General features: G+C 36.5%; 1 protein-coding gene across 1 annotated transcript in view; it reads right to left on the reverse strand.

Annotated features, from left to right (window-relative positions):
- The window catches only part of B3GALT1 (beta-1,3-galactosyltransferase 1), a 503,452-nt gene that overhangs the window by 171,607 nt on the left and 314,853 nt on the right, over nt 1-16,992 (reverse strand). The window lies entirely within an intron of this gene.

A 16,992-nucleotide genomic window follows, 5' to 3' on the forward strand; every position in this document is an offset into this window, starting at 1 on the left:
GGCTTCGGGCCTCACCATGCTGTGCTGCAATGATGTCCTCATGCGCCCGCTTCTTGCACTGCGCTATGAGCACTTCATCAGTAGGATCCATGCTCTTCTACTGCTACCGTGACCCACACATAGTAGACCCTCTGAACTTGGTTTTAGAATACACAAACTGATTAGTTGTGGTGCTGATTGGAAGTAGCACTTTCTGGCTTAAAATAACTTCCAGTGAACCCATAGTAGGTGCCTCTAGTCTTCAGCAAGGCCACTTTGTCCTCTGGCACTACTCTTATCCTGGAGAATCCAAATGAAAGGTGTTGCATTCAGTCACACAGAGAGTTGGGATCCTGTGTGTCCTATCAGGGAATAGCTTGAGTCTGAGATCTCCTGTGTGAACCTTAGCAGATGGCTTTCCAGATGTTTTTCTTGGTTAACAGCTGGCATCGGTTTGACTTTGCAGAAATAACCGGGGTTTGTCCATAGTCTTTCAGATTAAAGTCTACAAAAATTTTGCGTGAAAGAGTGAAAGTACTGCTACTTGCGAACATTACAATTATTTAATAGAAATTTTAAGAAGTGGAATTTTGAAAGCTTTAGATTTGCTTTCAACTTTAGTTGCTAACCTCCCCCAGTTCGTGACAATTCTAGAATGTTAGGGCTGAATAGGACCTGGAAGATGATTTACTCCAGTCCCTGCCTTAGAAATGAGAAAACTCAGACCCAAAAAAGCTGGGTGACATGCATAAAGCCTGTGGCTCACTGGCAAAGAGGTTTAGAATCCAGCTTTTGTGGTAGTTTGCTTAATGTATAAGGATTCTGTTTTAGGTTTATTTTGACTAAGTGCTTATTTTGCTCCCCCATTTATACCAATTGTCCATTTCTTCTTAAATTCCTTTTATTTCTTTGATGTCTCTCTTTATTTTCCCCATGATTTGTGGTTAATGAAGTTCAGTCAGATGGAGTAACCCTAATACAAACCACCAAATATTATTATTATTATTATTATTACTATTTTTCACCAAATATTATTTGTTATGTAGTAAACACCAAGTCTATTTCTATGTAAATCAATTATGTTCATGATATATAATGAAACAGAGAAAGAAAATTCTATGGTCCCATGAAAATGTCTATCCACTGGGTTTAATCTTGAGTTAGTGAAAAGCTCTGTAGTTACTGTTAAATATCAATGGTACCGTGCTAAATCTTTCACATATGAGGTAAGTAAGGTTACCCTCCCAATATACTTAATAAATTGATGCTCAGAAGTATTGAATAATTTGCACCACTAAATAAATAAGTTGCACCACTAAAAAGTCAACTGATAGTCTGGAACAACAGCCCCTTATTTGGAAATTCCTGAGCAGCGCATGAGCTGCCATGTGAATCTTATCTCAGCAGGTTAACAAAATTCAAGGAATAGTGAGAGGGTTGGGAGGTATCTCACAAAGAAGATGGTTTCACAGACTATTTGAGTCATTAAAACAGAGACAGAGAAAAAAAATTTGACTCAAAATCTCTGTTTTATCCAGCAGAAATTGCCAATGTAAAATACATTTTTGGGATGGTGGGAAAACTCTGCATTTGGTGGCTGCAGATTCACTCCTTGAAAGCCAAATGCTGTGGTCAGGGTTCATATTTCTACAGCACGCGGCCCTCTCCCCAGCTGTGTGCTTGCCACAGTGCCACTGTGTAGACCTCTTCTCATTTTCATTCCATTCCCTTCCTAACCTCATTTCTGGTTAAGCAGGCAGGGCTCTCTGCTTACGTCATAGCCTTCGTTGTTGTGTTTGATGCTTTCAGGTTAAACAACAGCAACAACCATGCCATTGTAAATTTTAAATTAATTACTTAGCTTTAGAATTTTTTTATAGGACTGAAAACATCCACAGAAGAAACAAAAAAGCACTTTATTTCTATATATTAGATCAGATTTCTGCAAATATGTGCAGCCTACTTTGCACTGTATTTCATTTGACTTTATGCATTTTATTTTACCAGAAGTATAATGAGAAATACTTCTTAATGCTTTCAGTTCATAGAAATAAGTAATTGCACACCAATAATCAGGGAAGATATGAGAACTGTCTCCAAGTCTGCGTTCTAGCTCTGCTCCGGACATTTTCTATGGCCTCGGTTTAGGTGAATCCCTTTAACTTCTCGAGCTATCTATTTCACTCACTAAAAAAACATGTGAATCATAAATACCTAGTTATTTCAGAATCTTTGACGTTAGAGGATATTGGAAAAATATTTAAACTACATAAAAACATGTAGGATAAAAATGGAGTGAATAGGCTTCTATTCCCCTCCCCCTTTAAAAATAGCCTCATCCTGTGACCTGAATGCTTTGGAGACCTGGTTATTTAATTATTAAGCCATTAGAAAGGCTGCCTTCCCACCTGCTCCCATGCAACAGGCAAACCACCATCAGATTTTGATGTGTGCTTATGAGTGCGTGCAAAACACTATTCCCGCTACAACCCGACCTTCACTCCCCTGCCTCTCTCTCTCTCTCTCTCACTCTCTGTGTCTTGAAATCTTTACTTATGAATTTTAACACAAAATATCTGAACAGACTGACTTGTTGTGACTACTTTTTACCTTTCAATCTCCTTAACTGGAGAAACAGAAATACCTTCTTCCTGAGATTTTTACAATCTGGCGACTCTAGATCACTTATGCTTATCTATAAACCTGTTCCTTGCATCGAAAAAAGGCTTAGCTTTTTACATGCTATTTCTCATTCACAAAATATTTAGGTAAAACTAATCCTTCATTTAAAGAATTTATTGGGATGAATTACCAGAGTGAGAAAAGAAAGCAATTAGCATTTAGAAAATGCCAGGTCCAAGGTTTCACCAAGGAACAGAGAAAAAAAAAAGTAATTTAGACATTGATATGGTTTATTAAGTAGAAGGAACTCATATGTTTATGAATTAGCAGACAAATCTCAGCAAATACATTCTATCAGTAAAAGGAGACTAAAAAAGAAATATATGCTACTTGCCACAAGGAAAGTGATAAAGGATACTCAGTCTGATAGAAAGTTGAGATACTTTTAAAATACAGCCTCTTCCCTCAAAATAAATATGAAAGTTAAAAATAACTAACATTTACTGAGCATTCTGTATGAGCCACTCATTGAGTTAAGCATTTTAAAGATCTTGAGCTAAGGACAATTATAATCCAGTTTTATAGGTGAGAAAACGGGTGCTCAGAGATGATAGGGAACTTTGTTCAGTGTCATCCAGCTAGTAAAAGGCAGAGCCAGCAGGTGCTGGAGCCCAGGACCCATAGTTGGAACTACTGGAAGATCTGAAATCTCAAGATCTGTAAAATTCTTAAAGAATTCTACAAAGGTGGGGCACCTGGGTGGCTGAGTTGGTTAAGGGTCCAACTCTCAGTTTTGGCTTAGGTCATGATCTCAGAGTCCTGGGATCCAGCCCTGTGTTGGGCTCCATGCTGAGCATCCTCTTGAGATCCTCTCTCTCCTTCTTCTGCCCCTCCCACTCCCACTCTCTCTAAAATAAGTAAAATCTTAAAAAAAAAATCTACATAGGCCTCATTTAAGAAGACAGGTTGGGAAGAAGGAATGTAAATGAGTAAGTGGCTAAGTAAGAAGAATAAGTACAAAAAGGTTGGAAATGTTTAAAATGAAACTGATAAAAAAATTTAAAAATGAGTATTTGGAAAAATAAGAATTCAATTATTCCTATGAATATATACCCCTATAAATATATTTTTATGAATTCCTATGAGTGAAAGTGTTCAGTAGGCACAAACTTCTACTTATAAATAAGTCATGGGACTTTAATGTACAGCATGGTGACTATAGTTAACAATGCTATGCTGTATATTTGAAAATTGTTAAGAGAGTAGATCTTAAAAGTTCTCAATCATGAGAAAGAAAATTGTAACTAAATATGAAAGGTGTTAACCAGGTTTAACATCTATCCTGATCATTTCACAGTATATACGTATATTGAATCAGTACATTGTATACTTGAAACTAATATAATGCTACATGTCAGTTATATCTCAATAAAAAAGTTTTCAAAAAGATATAGAGATCCCCTCCCCCAAAAGAAACATACTGATTCCTTATTCTACTTAAAAAATTAAAAAAAAAATTTTTTTAAGTAGTCTCCATGCCTAGCATGGAGCCAAAGCAGGGCTTGAACTCAAAACCCTGAGATGGAGAACTGAGCTGAGATAAAGACTTGGATGATTAATGGACTGGGCCACCCAGGTGCCCCAATTCCTTATTTTAGGAAAGGAAAAAAAAAACATTTAAGATAGCAACACAAAAACTACATATTACATGAAATACATTCCTTATTTAGTAAGGGTGTTTAATGTATTAACATAAAGTTTGTTCAGAAACAATTATAAATCTATTAATTGAGTTATTTAAATATTTTCACTTTCTACTACCATTTGAGCTGCATGCTACTGCACTGTGGTCTAACACTGTTAGTCTTATCCATTTATAAGAAAGTAATGAAAGCAGGGAAAAGAGAAATTGTTCTAGGAAGGCCAATAAACATTTCATGAATTTTTGCGTTAAAGTCTCTCACGTGGAAAAAAACCTCATTTTGATTCTTTCAACAGCATATTTTGAGGTTTATTGAATGCTAGGTATAAGAGGACAAAGTAAGATGTGACTGATGCTTCAGGGAGCTGCTGGCGTAGAAGACAGCAAATGTAAGAAAAATAAATAAGGTGTGGTAATCTGATCAAGCTGACTTCCTAAATTCTGACTGTGGTGTTTCCACTTCCTGGTCGCAAACAACCCTGGAAAAGTTGTCTAGTTCTTCGGAGGGGCCTCAGTTTTCTCATCTGTAAAATGGATGCATGATTACTCTCTCTATTATCAGGTTATAATGAGGAAGAGTTGTGTTAAAACAGGAAAGGGATCAGAAAAGCCCCTGGTACACTGCGAGCCATCAGCCAGTGTTAGCTGCTGTTAGGAAACCTGTGATGAGTGGCTGAACAGAGTGGGGTGGGGACACAGAGACTGGAGAGGCTGATTACCTCGCGGTGTGAAGGAAACATCTCAGATCATCTGATTGCGGTTATGAGCTGGGTGCCTGGACGCAGTGCCTGGCCCTTCCCTAGTTCTAACCTGAGCAGAACTGCTTTTCTGTCTTTCATACATTGTGTTTTCACCGAAGATTTTTATTTCAGGAGATGATCTGCTCCTTAAAAATATTTTGAATTTTATTTATTATTATTATTATTATTATTATTATTATTATTATTATTTTTAAACTATTTGAATTTTAACAACAAGATCCACTGAAGCTTCTGATCAAGGAAGAAATATGATTGGATCTGAATTTTGGAATAACTTTGGGAATACTTCTTTAGTTATTTAGCAAAGATTACATCGCACAACGTAACAGAAACTGTTCTAAACATTTTATAAATATTAATTGATGGAAGCTGGGGAGGAGGATACGAAAAAATCAGACAAGGGATTTCCCCCAAAACTCAGCACCTATAGTACCGAGAGCCTTCTTATATTCACCTTATAAACAAGCCCTTCACTATCAGTACTTTTTCTTCTTTTTCTTCATATAGTTGTGAGAACTTATAAAGAGTTTGGGGATAAAATTTTTTTCACTACTATGCATGTTGGACTTGTTAGGAATTATTCTGATAGACAGGAACTCACTATGGGCAGAGTGGAGGCTCTCCTAGGATTGGGGTGGGCCGGAGTGATGAATGATCACGTGCCATGATGAAAGCCAGGCATAGCTCTCCACACCACTGGTACCACTCATTGGCAGGGGGATGGGGGTGGTGTTCTGGAAATCTTTGCAGATGCTTTTGGTTGCCATGAAAACGAGGTGCTGCTGGCATTTAGTGGGTGGAGGCCTACGGATGCTAGACATGCTGCGATGTACAGAGTAGTTGCTCATCCTCCAAGGCTTTCATATATGCAAGAAAGTAAAACACTTGAGTATAACTGCAGAAGCCTGTAACCTGACACTTTTACAAAAGGTAAAACACATAGTATTTTGGTATGGTTTTAATATATACTGAATTTATCAGGAATGGAACTACCGCATGTATGAAGGAGAGACTGTATCCTGTTCAGGTTTTTTTATTTGCCAGGAGTTGTTCACTGTTTTGGAAAATAACATCACAAAGCAGTAACACTGCTCTTGGCATTTGAGTTTCTGATCTACTCACCTGAACAGTCAGCCTTTGTAGCTGCCACATTCACCAGGAGCCCATGGTGGGTCTACCCCGGGGCGGATGCAAGTGTTTGATTACTTCATTATGTCACCTACTGAAGTTGTGCTTCAGGGCATTTATATATTTTTCCTTTAAATCTAGGGCATCGTATTTGTTTCTTTGAGATAGTCTGTGCAGATAGCTTATATTGAAATTTCTTTGAGGCAAATAAAGATGTCTCATAAAATATCTGCTATAAAAATGGAGCTTGGAGTATGACTGGGTTGAGAGTCAATGTGTCAAAGTAACACAAAAGCACTTCCAAACCACTCGGTTTCTCCTATTCTATAGTGGATAGGGAATCAATTTCATTTCTTGATTTGACTTTAACTTTTCCGAGCGGAGGCCACTTTTATTCACATGCTGTGGAAAGTGGAGGATGATAAAGCACTCCAAAAACAAGAAGACCCTTGTATGTGTGCCACGCTGGGCCCCAGCCATCAACGTGCAGGGGATTCAACTGGCAGGTCCACACCACGGTCCTGGGTAAGATTTTTGAGGTTATTGTTTATGTGTAATTTGGGAAAACACACTTCCAGCATCAGCTCCATGCTAGCTGCTTGTCTTGATATGCAGTGAGAAGTAATTCAGGAAGTGATACATTATAACTCGGGCTTTTTGTATTTGAGGCAAATGGTTCTTTATAATTTGTACAAAATATATTTTGTACACATACAATAACAAAAATGCAACTAGTCATTATATATCACATTTCCCAGCATGGAAAAATAGTCAAAATACACATTCTTCTAAAATACTGCTGTTCCTTAAAAAACAGAAATCTTGATTTTCCTCTCTGTTCTTTCATCTCTTTGGCCTAATATTTTCATCAACTTGTGCCAATTTATCAATAATGCACTTGTCAGCATATCATTTACATATGTCCAAAGCAACATGTTGTAGATTCTTTCGAGTCGACCTGAGTTTACATACTCTGAAAAAATTGAACTCACCATGGACTATTTGGTTACTTCATGTGCTAGTTATTACTTGAAAAAAGCTTCTCCAGAGACTGCATCAAAATATTTTTTAGTCCAGATGTGGCCCCATGCTCATTAATCATTTTATATTATAAGTACATTTTTAAGTATTAATCTTTTGCTTACACAAAATAAATTGAAACATTTATTAAATTTTTTTTGCAAAGAAAATAAAAGATGGTATCTATAATGGGATAGAAGGAAGGGAGAGGGAGAGAAAGAAACTATGCTTTCTACTCATTAACTTTCCACTCAAACTAAGATAAATTCTTGCTTTATAACTCTAATGGGTATTTCTGAACAGCTTGTTGGCAGGCACCATCTTAACAAGTAGAAATATTTGATTCACAGTTCTAGAGGCCCTGAATATGAATGTAAATTTCTTTCCTCTTTTAACACCAATATTAGCTGTATCTAATATATACTAAATCCTGGTAATTGGTAGTTCACATAGATCCTGGGACCACTTATTGCTATTTACTGCAGCTGTATCTTTAATTAAAACAATAATTTCCATGAATAGATAGAACAGCAAAGCTTAATTCAGGACTAGTTAATACTGACTTCTAATTTACCTATTAGGATTAATCATGCAAAGCAAATGTTACAATAATCAGTCATTACTTTTTAATTTTTGTTCAGCAGTATAGTAAGGGGGACACATTTCTGATTATTCAGAGGTCCTTAGAAAGGGTTCACCCCAAAAGTCCTTCCCAGATAGCTAACTAGATCATAATATCTAATTATATCCTAATTATATTCTAAATATCTATCTAGATAATTCTGAAGTAGATAATTCTTGTAACTATTTAGAATTCTAATTAGACAATTTGGTATCTTGAAAAAATGTTAGACCCTTTTTGGGTTCTCAATATAAGGATTTTTCTCTTGGTTTTATAAATTGGTATTTTCAAAATATTTATTCATTATGAGCAAGATAATATGCAAGGAGCTAATCTGGTTCAAGAGTATCCCTAAGTGCTGGGATTATTGGGAGTAAATGGGAAGGACTACAGAATGTCATCTGATTAACAGCAGTTACACTTTCTCAGGATCACAGAATCTACAAGTATTACTCTCATCTCCCATAAGAATTAGTATCAGTTCCTCTTACTTTAGGATCTAATTATTTTCTGCCTGTGATAGTACTTTTTCTATCTTTTAATTTTCTTTGTACCCCTCATTAAAATACAGTGCCTTAAAAAAAATAAAATACAGTGCCTTATTTTACCATTTATGGGTCATAACAAGATAATTGAAAACCTACTTTTTCATTCATTTTCCTCTTGCCCTCTCATACTCTAAGCCATCACCTAGTCCATGAAGCATATTCTGAAGTCTTCCATTATAAAGGATCTTTTTCCCCTAGATGCTCCAGACATCCTCCCATGTCTCTTTACAGGAATCACCATATTTGATCTAGTTTTATAATTATGTATGTGTATTTCCCAACAGCTAACTGTTATGCTTCTGAGGGCTGGGCTACTTTTATTGCGTACCCTTAGTAGAACCCCCACCGACCAGACACCTCTACACATGCACACACACATATACATATACACACACTCCTAGCCCATTCTCAATAGTATCTATTTGTCTTTTGACAAAGCTTCCTGAGAAATTTTAGGTTAAAAATTTTCAGATGTATTATTTAGTTTGGAAAATTATAAAATATCAATTTCCATTATAAATTCATCAACAATATCAACACCATTTTTAGACTATTATATCCTCAGTAAGTTTTAGGACCTATAAATTAGAGTTTGAAATGTAAGCATGTGAGGACATACCAAAGAAAGTGTGACATTTGTATAGGCATGATTAGATGAGTAGATATCATTGGTTTCTTTATGTGCCAACAGCTTTCAAAATTCCACTGGGAACTTCAGGCACATCCACTCAGTGACATTTATGGCATGTGTTCTGATTGGTTGGTACCTAGGGCTTACTAGCTGTTAAGTATTTTGAACACTGCCACATATATATTGACTCTTGCTTCAGTGTCAAGTCACAGTGTCTCTTTTCCCACTCTGATGGCTGAGTGTATTACTGAGCAATACAGAGAAGAGACTAAGACTTAGTTTTCTCTGGAGGGCTGAGTTAAAGCAGCTTACAGTGACTCCAACACCAAGGAAATTCATGAAAAGAACTCTCAGTTGAACAAATAGAACACGGAAAAGTATATGCTTGTAGAGAAGCTGAGCTTTGTGTAGTTCTGAGAAAATCAAAGTGGTGAGAATATGTTTGTTTGGGGGCTGTTACATTCTTCCATATATTTGACTGTCATTGTTTCAAGAATGTAGTTCCGAAATTTGTAAAATTTCTTTTAAAACACTGTATAAAAGTGAAAATGACATTTAATAATATAGAAGCCCTCCTTGAAATGTTACATTTATACCATTTTTATAAGGATACAGAAATGCACTCATAAACCTCCTTGGAATTTGCATTCTTCTTTAAATGGAGGGTTTTCAACAGAGAAACATGTAGAGAGTTTTAAAAATATGTCTTTTTGACATTATCCCAAGAATTTTTTGAAATATTTATTTCTTTCACAGAATAAACAACATATTTCTTTTTCTTTTGAAGGCATTGGAGATGTGTATAGTTTTATTCTAAAGTCATTATTAGAAAAAATCCTTAATACTTAAGAAATTATAAAGAAATGTGGAACACAATGTGGTAGTACAGTTTGTGTTAGCTGACTGAACCACAGTGTGTCCCAGAGGTTTGGTCAAACATTATTGTGGTGTGTCCGTGAAGGTATTTTTGGAGGAAAATAGCATTTTAACCTGTAGACTGGATAAAGCAGATTGCCTCCCTAAAGTGAGAGGCCCTCTTCCAATCAGCTGAAGGTCTGAATAGATAAAAAAGGCCAACCCTCTCTCATCCCTCCCGGATGGCTTGAGCTGGGACACTGATCTTTTCCTGCTTTTGGATTATAATAATAAATTAGTTATCCTCTCATAGTGTGTTTTTCAGTAAATAAAATATTAAAAGTATTAAATTTTAGATTCATCCCTTTTTCCTCACCTGATTCAAGTGATAATAATCTAATCACTGGCATTCTCCACAAAAATTTATATCCACTTCGGAAACACTTCGGAAACACGATGATTTAAAAACCATCTAATATATTTCATATTTCATAATGAGAAATTCTTTGAATTATAAATTATTCCTTCCCATGACTAACTGCTGTTTTGTAAGGTTATAAAGATTAAAAACAGACCACATCAAATATAATTTGAAACTCCATTCTTCAATAAAACTTGAGTCTCAAGAAATCTTGAGACCTCATGGTCTTTGAATTTATATTTTGAAAGTAATTTTGATTTTCATATTGATTACTTATTTTTGTAATATAGATTTCAGAATCATACATATATCAACAACTTTTACCAGGCTTTTGTGATATAGTAGGAGATTAAATGGTAAAAATATTTTCCTTCATTGAATTTTGTTTTTGTTCTCAGGAGGAGTGGAGAATGCAAACAAGAACAAAAAGAAATTAATATATTAGAAAGACACATGCTCTGGGGAAAAATCAAAAAAGAGGAGAGGGAGAAGGGAAGTGGGACGGAGAAGGGTATGAGACAGCAAGTTTAAATAGTCCGAGAAACCTCACTGAAAAAGTGACATTAAAGCAGACCTGAAGGAAATAAGGGAGTGATGCATGTAACATGCATGAATAGTCCGTGGGAAAGCACTGCAGGCAAAAAGCCAGCAGGTACAAAATGCCTAAGATAGATCTGGTGATTTCAGAACACTGAGGAGGCCAATGTAGCTGGAGTGGAGTGACCAAGGTGGAGAGGAAGAGAATATGAAACCAGAGAGATGGGACCTTGCAGACCATTCTATGGTCTTAGCTTTTACCCCAAAGTGCTTTGCACAGAGGATTTACATTTCATTATTTCAATGATAGTTAACAGGATTGCTCTATTATAGTGGAGAGAATAAACTTTAAGGGGTAATATGGAAGAAAGAAAGGAGACCAGTAAATGAACAATTGCAGTAATTCACATGAGAGAGGATGCTATTCCATGCTGGTGCCTGATTGTTGCAGGTGTTGACATACTTGGCTTTTCATACTATGGCATCAGGATCAGTACTTTTCTTTGGCAAATTCTTGGAGATTTATTTCTATATGTGCAAAATGAATGCAGTTTTTGTTTTGACATATTTTTAGGACAGTTATTTTATTTTTTATAAAGATTTTATTTATTTATTTATTTATTAATGAGAGACACACACAGAGAGAGAAGAGGCAGAGACACAGGCAGAGGGAGAAGCATGCTCCCTGCAGGGAGCCTGACATGGGACTCGATCCCAGGACTCCAGGATTGGGCCCTGGGCTGAAGGCGGTGCTAAACTGCTGAGCCACCCGGGCTGCCCAAGACAGTTGTTTTAAAAAGAAATCACAAGCAATCATGGCTGTGAGTACTGAATTCCTAAAGAATACTAAAGAATAAAGCCATTTATATACAAAAAGATGTACTTTTGGGGATGCACTTAGGTGACAAATATTTTCATGTGGATGGGAGCAAAACACTAATTAGGGTAGGAGTAATGTTATTATAATAACATTTTAATTTGAATTATACTACAGTTTGTTATTTTTCTTTGTCTTCATTCTTTATGAAAAACTTTTAATTTTTTACTGCCTCTTAAAAATATATATAGGATCAAAACAGTCTACAATGAATAACACTGAGTTGGTGTGCTTTTGGCTGTTTTATCACGTATCTGAAAGTTTTGTTTTTTCCCCTCACAGAAATTGTGTGAGAGGGGGAGATGTCTTTGCCATCATCCTGCTTGTCTTAAAACCCACCCTTGACACTAAATTATCTTATAGTGTAGCTTCATGTTGCAATTTTGAATCTATAAGCTGAAAGCATCAGCTTTTCTGGTTTTATTTAATTCCTGGCTAGTTCAACCTTTGGTTTTACATTTGATCATTATAATTATATGGGTGTGAACCAATTCTGGAAATATCAGACCTTATCCTTCCAGGGTATCTCTAGCTTAAAAAAAGAGCACTGTAGAGCAATGGTTCTCAGCCAGGTCAATTCTGTGCCCCAGGGGTCCTTTGGCAATGTCAGGAGATATTTTTGATTGTTACTTTTGTAGAGAAGGTACTTCTAGCACCTAGTGGCTAAGAGTTCTGCTGAACATCTTACAGATCACTGGATAGCTCTTGTTGACATAGTCCCAAATGTCAGCAGCAGTGAGAAGGCTTGCTGGAGAAGAACAACTTAGAACCACTTGATCAAGGGGTGGATGGCATTCCAAGCAGACAAAACTCTCCGTCGGTTTGAAGAAATCAGACTGTACAACTTGGTCCTCCTGAGGCTAGAGAGAGTTAATGCGCCTCCACAAGAGGCTTTTCCATAGAGTAACTCAAGCAGCAGTTCAGCACCTGCCACAGTATATTATAGAGATTGTTTTGGGTTTAATGAAACACAAAGAGCTATAAAAGCATCTTCAATAAAATACCAGTGAGATTTTGCACATTGTAATTGAGGGATAAGAGGGTGACAACATTGCTTCCCTGACTTAAAGGAATATTTTCCCACTTTTTCAATTAATTTCTTTAGTAGCCTCAGTGATGATGGTAAATGTCCATTCTGCATTGAGAATTTAAGCTCCATTGCATGATGAAGAAAATCCAGAGATTACAGCCTACCCTCCATTCTTTTCCTTCCAGTTGATCAAACACACATCTGAAGGCTACAAATTGCATTAGCAGTGACAAACCATCAGGAACAATTCTTCAAAGGCTATTTATCAAATCTGTAAATGAATGGAGCAATCTAGGAAATTCTCCCTCATTATGTTATTTCATCAATGTTAGGTGTACCTATTTTCACTTTTTAACCTTCCTGAAACAAAGTTTACCTGACGGTGCGAAGCATTATGCAGTCACTGACTGTCAGCCAGGTAGCAGTCATGCATCAGTTATGTAAAAATCTTCTGATAAGATAATGTCATCATCCGTGTATCCTTTATGTAATAAAATAAGGCTGAGTCCCTAGAAGTCTGCTAACAGAGGCATAGCCCACACCTTCTGGCCACAGGGAAAGTCACATGCACAGTAAAAAAGAGGATCCAGACTCTCACAAACTGTATTTTGAAAGATTCTTCATAGCTATTAATTCACAGTACCTTTATGAATTATTCTAGAAATAGTATGCAAGCAATTAGAATATTGAAAGCACTCTGGCTTCTGAGACCAGAAAAGCCAAATCACGCTAATAGAATCTTTTCTCAAGATACCTTTGGAATTGTAAAGAACGGCAAGTTTGTTCCTTCTACTGAATCTCACTTGAATGTATCTGAACTGTGTTAACATTGTTCTCTGACCTACTGGAGACAGGCCAGGTACCCTCCATGGTACCTACCATTACTCCCATAAAGTAGAGTACCACACAAGCAAGAGAGAAAACAAAACAACAATTAGACGCAGTTTCCTATAATAACTTCCAGGGTTTGCATTAAGAAGAGAAAGGTCTAAATGCTCAAGTAACAAAATCCACTTCTCAAACAAGCTGCATCAACTTCAAATTTCCCTGTGGAAGAGCACTGCTATGTTTATGAAATGTCACTTGTCTTACAAATAAGAGGAGCTTCTACCTGGAGATGGGCCAATGATATGGAGGACAGTGGTATGCCAAGGGCTTTTTCCAAAAAACAACTTTCTTGGGAAAGACCAGACTCAGAGCAAGATAGACCTTCTGAAACTGGGATAAAAATTAGAATTGGGTACCTCTCACTTCTGGAATGAGAAACCATCACTACTAGTCATTATTCAAAAGGAAGAGCAGCTGAGACTATGGTTCCAGGGTAGGACTGAATGTTTTCGTCCACTGTAGGAAGAAGGGAGGAGGTCATCTCTCTCTAAAGTGCCCAAAGACTTAGCTGAGGGTTATCAGCTCACTCATGTCTCCCTGTAAAAAAGCCCTTACATACACAATCTACATCAGACTATAGAAGTATTTTTCACCTGGAGTGGTTAAAATGCTCTCTGCAGAAACGATCCTCTGCCTTTACCGTAGGCAGGAAGGAAAGCAAGAAGACGTAGTTCCGGAACAAGTGCACTTTCCAGTATTTGCATCCCGGCCCTACAACCCACTGAAAACATTATTTTGCTTTACATTCCTCCCCTTAGCCCCCTTGCACAATTGTGCAAATGTCTAAGGAACCAAGGTCTTCTAGACAGTGCTTAAGAAATAAGAAGTAAAATAAATGTTTCACAATTGGTACAAGAAAATTTCTAATATGCATAGTGTCAATTTTTAAAGTTTCCCATATGGTTTATTTTGATAAAATTTCAATAGTTTTATCTAGTGTGATTTCAGTATTGAAATTTTTGTCTGACTCGTCACTTGCCAAAAGGGTTCTATTTACTTATCCATATTGAACTACCCTGTAGTACTTGCATTGCAACTTTGAGCCAAAGAACAACTGTTGACAATGGCCAAAAATTAAAATATTAAAAGAATAAATTATAAACAAAAAAGCACACAGAACTAGCCTAGGATACTTTTCTAATTAAAATTCTTATACCAGTTCCACAATATCAACCATTTAGATACACCTCTTGTCCCCATATCTGATTGGTTCTTTTGTTCTTCTAGATTGCAATCAAGTTCTAAATCATAGAATTATAGATTTTTCAAATTGCTTAGCAAGCAATTGAATAGTAGTGATAAAAATGAAATAAAATAAGAAAAGTGACAAGTGAGTCTTATATCTACAACTCTGGGAGAAAATTTGCAAAGTTTAAAAAATGAGTTGGAATTTGTTGCTCCTTAGCAACATTTTCCCAATATTATCATATATTCATAGAGTGGGTGGCCTTCCAGGATCATCTAGTTCAAACTTCCACCAGATACAGGAATCTATGTAGCATCCAGTAACAGCAGCCATTCAGATTTTATTTAAATACCTCAAGTGTCTATACCTCTCTGTGGTAACTTTGCTTCATCTTTCACAGAAGCAAATAGCAGGCAGGAATGCCTTAACTTGAGAAGAGGAAATATAGTAGCCTATTCATACACTTAGCCAGTGATGTGCTGGTAAATGTTTAGCAAATGTTAGCCCATGAAAAATAAAACCCTTGATTTGTACCATGCACTGATTCTTCTCATATAAATACTAATGTCAGGTCCTGTGACAGTGGAGTTGCAAAGAGATGTGCATGATCTATTCTCCTTTCCTTTGTAACTTTGATGAGATTTTTGTGTAAAAGGCCAATCCCTCGACTTCAGTTCTATATCCAATTCTGTCTTACTTTCTCAAAACTTCATTTACAGCTAAACTTCTTTTCTCCTAAATCATCAATTTATTCATTCCTGGAGGAAAGTTACTATTAGCATCTAACATGGTGTGCATGATCAGAGCACTCTTTTTTTTTTTTTAATTCAATAGCACTTATTACTATTTGCTAGCTTTCCTTATATATTGTAAATTTTTAATTTTATTTATATTCTATCTCCCTCAATTGGAATGGAAGCCTTACAAGTTCAGGGTCTTTTTTTTTTTTTTTTTTTTAAACTCTTGTCCACAAGCTTATCTCCAGAGCCTTAAATAGTTCTAGGCACATCATACAAATTCAACAAATAGTTACCAGTTTCTGGGAACAACACGAAACTTCACCGTATAGCTTTTGGGTTTTTGATAGCACTTACTGTTAGAAATTTCCTCTTTACATTGGTGGGGATGAGCTGTCTCCTAATTCTACCTGGCGATCCCAGATGTGCACTGATTTATATTAAGACAAGAGAATCAAGTTTGTGTGCAGGTGAAGGATAGTGTATACATGGATCATCAATATACTTTAATCAATTACTTGAGGAAATTATATCAGCTTGAAAGTAATAAAATACATGCTTACTTATTCCTACATGGTCATATAAAGTATACCACATTAATTGAAATTGCTGTTTATTGGTAAACGTCCTGACCACCAAGGTTAAGGAACGGTTCAAAAAACCTTGATAGTGTTCCTTGGTTATAACTCTTGATAAGTGAATTATAAGATATTTGTCCAAATTTAATGTATATTTTCACACTGCAGGTAATATTTAAATGATAAAAATTTTATATAAATTCTAAGCAGATGGACTTTCTTAAACATTTTCGTAGCAGATGACTCCATAACTCATCAAGATGAACTCTGCTCCCTTCTTGCCGTGGGCACATGCTGGTTTGCATCTTTCAGCATTGATATTTGGCTCTCAGGCTGTTGGGCAGGCTTCCCCACCCTAGTTCACTCCTTACATATTAGTGACCTTCACGGTTTCTTCCCTGGGCTCTCTCCTTCTTTCTCTCTGCACACTCTTCCCTGTTGATCTCAGCCAGTCCTGAGATTTCAAAGATCAAAGCTGACAATTTCCCAGATTACTCTCCAGCCCAATGTCTGTCTTGAGCTTTGAAATATGCAGACTCCATTGTCCCACCCATCTTCATTTGAATATCCCAAACAGGTACCCAGCTGAACTACCTTCCTCCAATTATCCGTAAGCATGCTTCTATCTGCCAACTTTTCTCAAAGAATGAAACCACCCTCTATCCAGCTAAAAATAATTTTCTCCCATAACATAGACCTTTATCGTACTCATTCTGAGTTACCTCTTAACTCATGAGAGGGTTAGCTTCATCCTCTTCACTGTGGAATCTCCACCACACAGCTCTGTACCTAACCAAATACAGGTTCTCAGTAAGCATTTATTAAAGTCTATTTTTCTCTAGGATATTAGAGAAAAGATCTATGGACATT

The sequence above is a fragment of the Canis aureus genome, chromosome 34, assembly GCF_053574225.1.
Source record: "Canis aureus isolate CA01 chromosome 34, VMU_Caureus_v.1.0, whole genome shotgun sequence".
Lineage (NCBI taxonomy): Eukaryota > Metazoa > Chordata > Mammalia > Carnivora > Canidae > Canis > Canis aureus.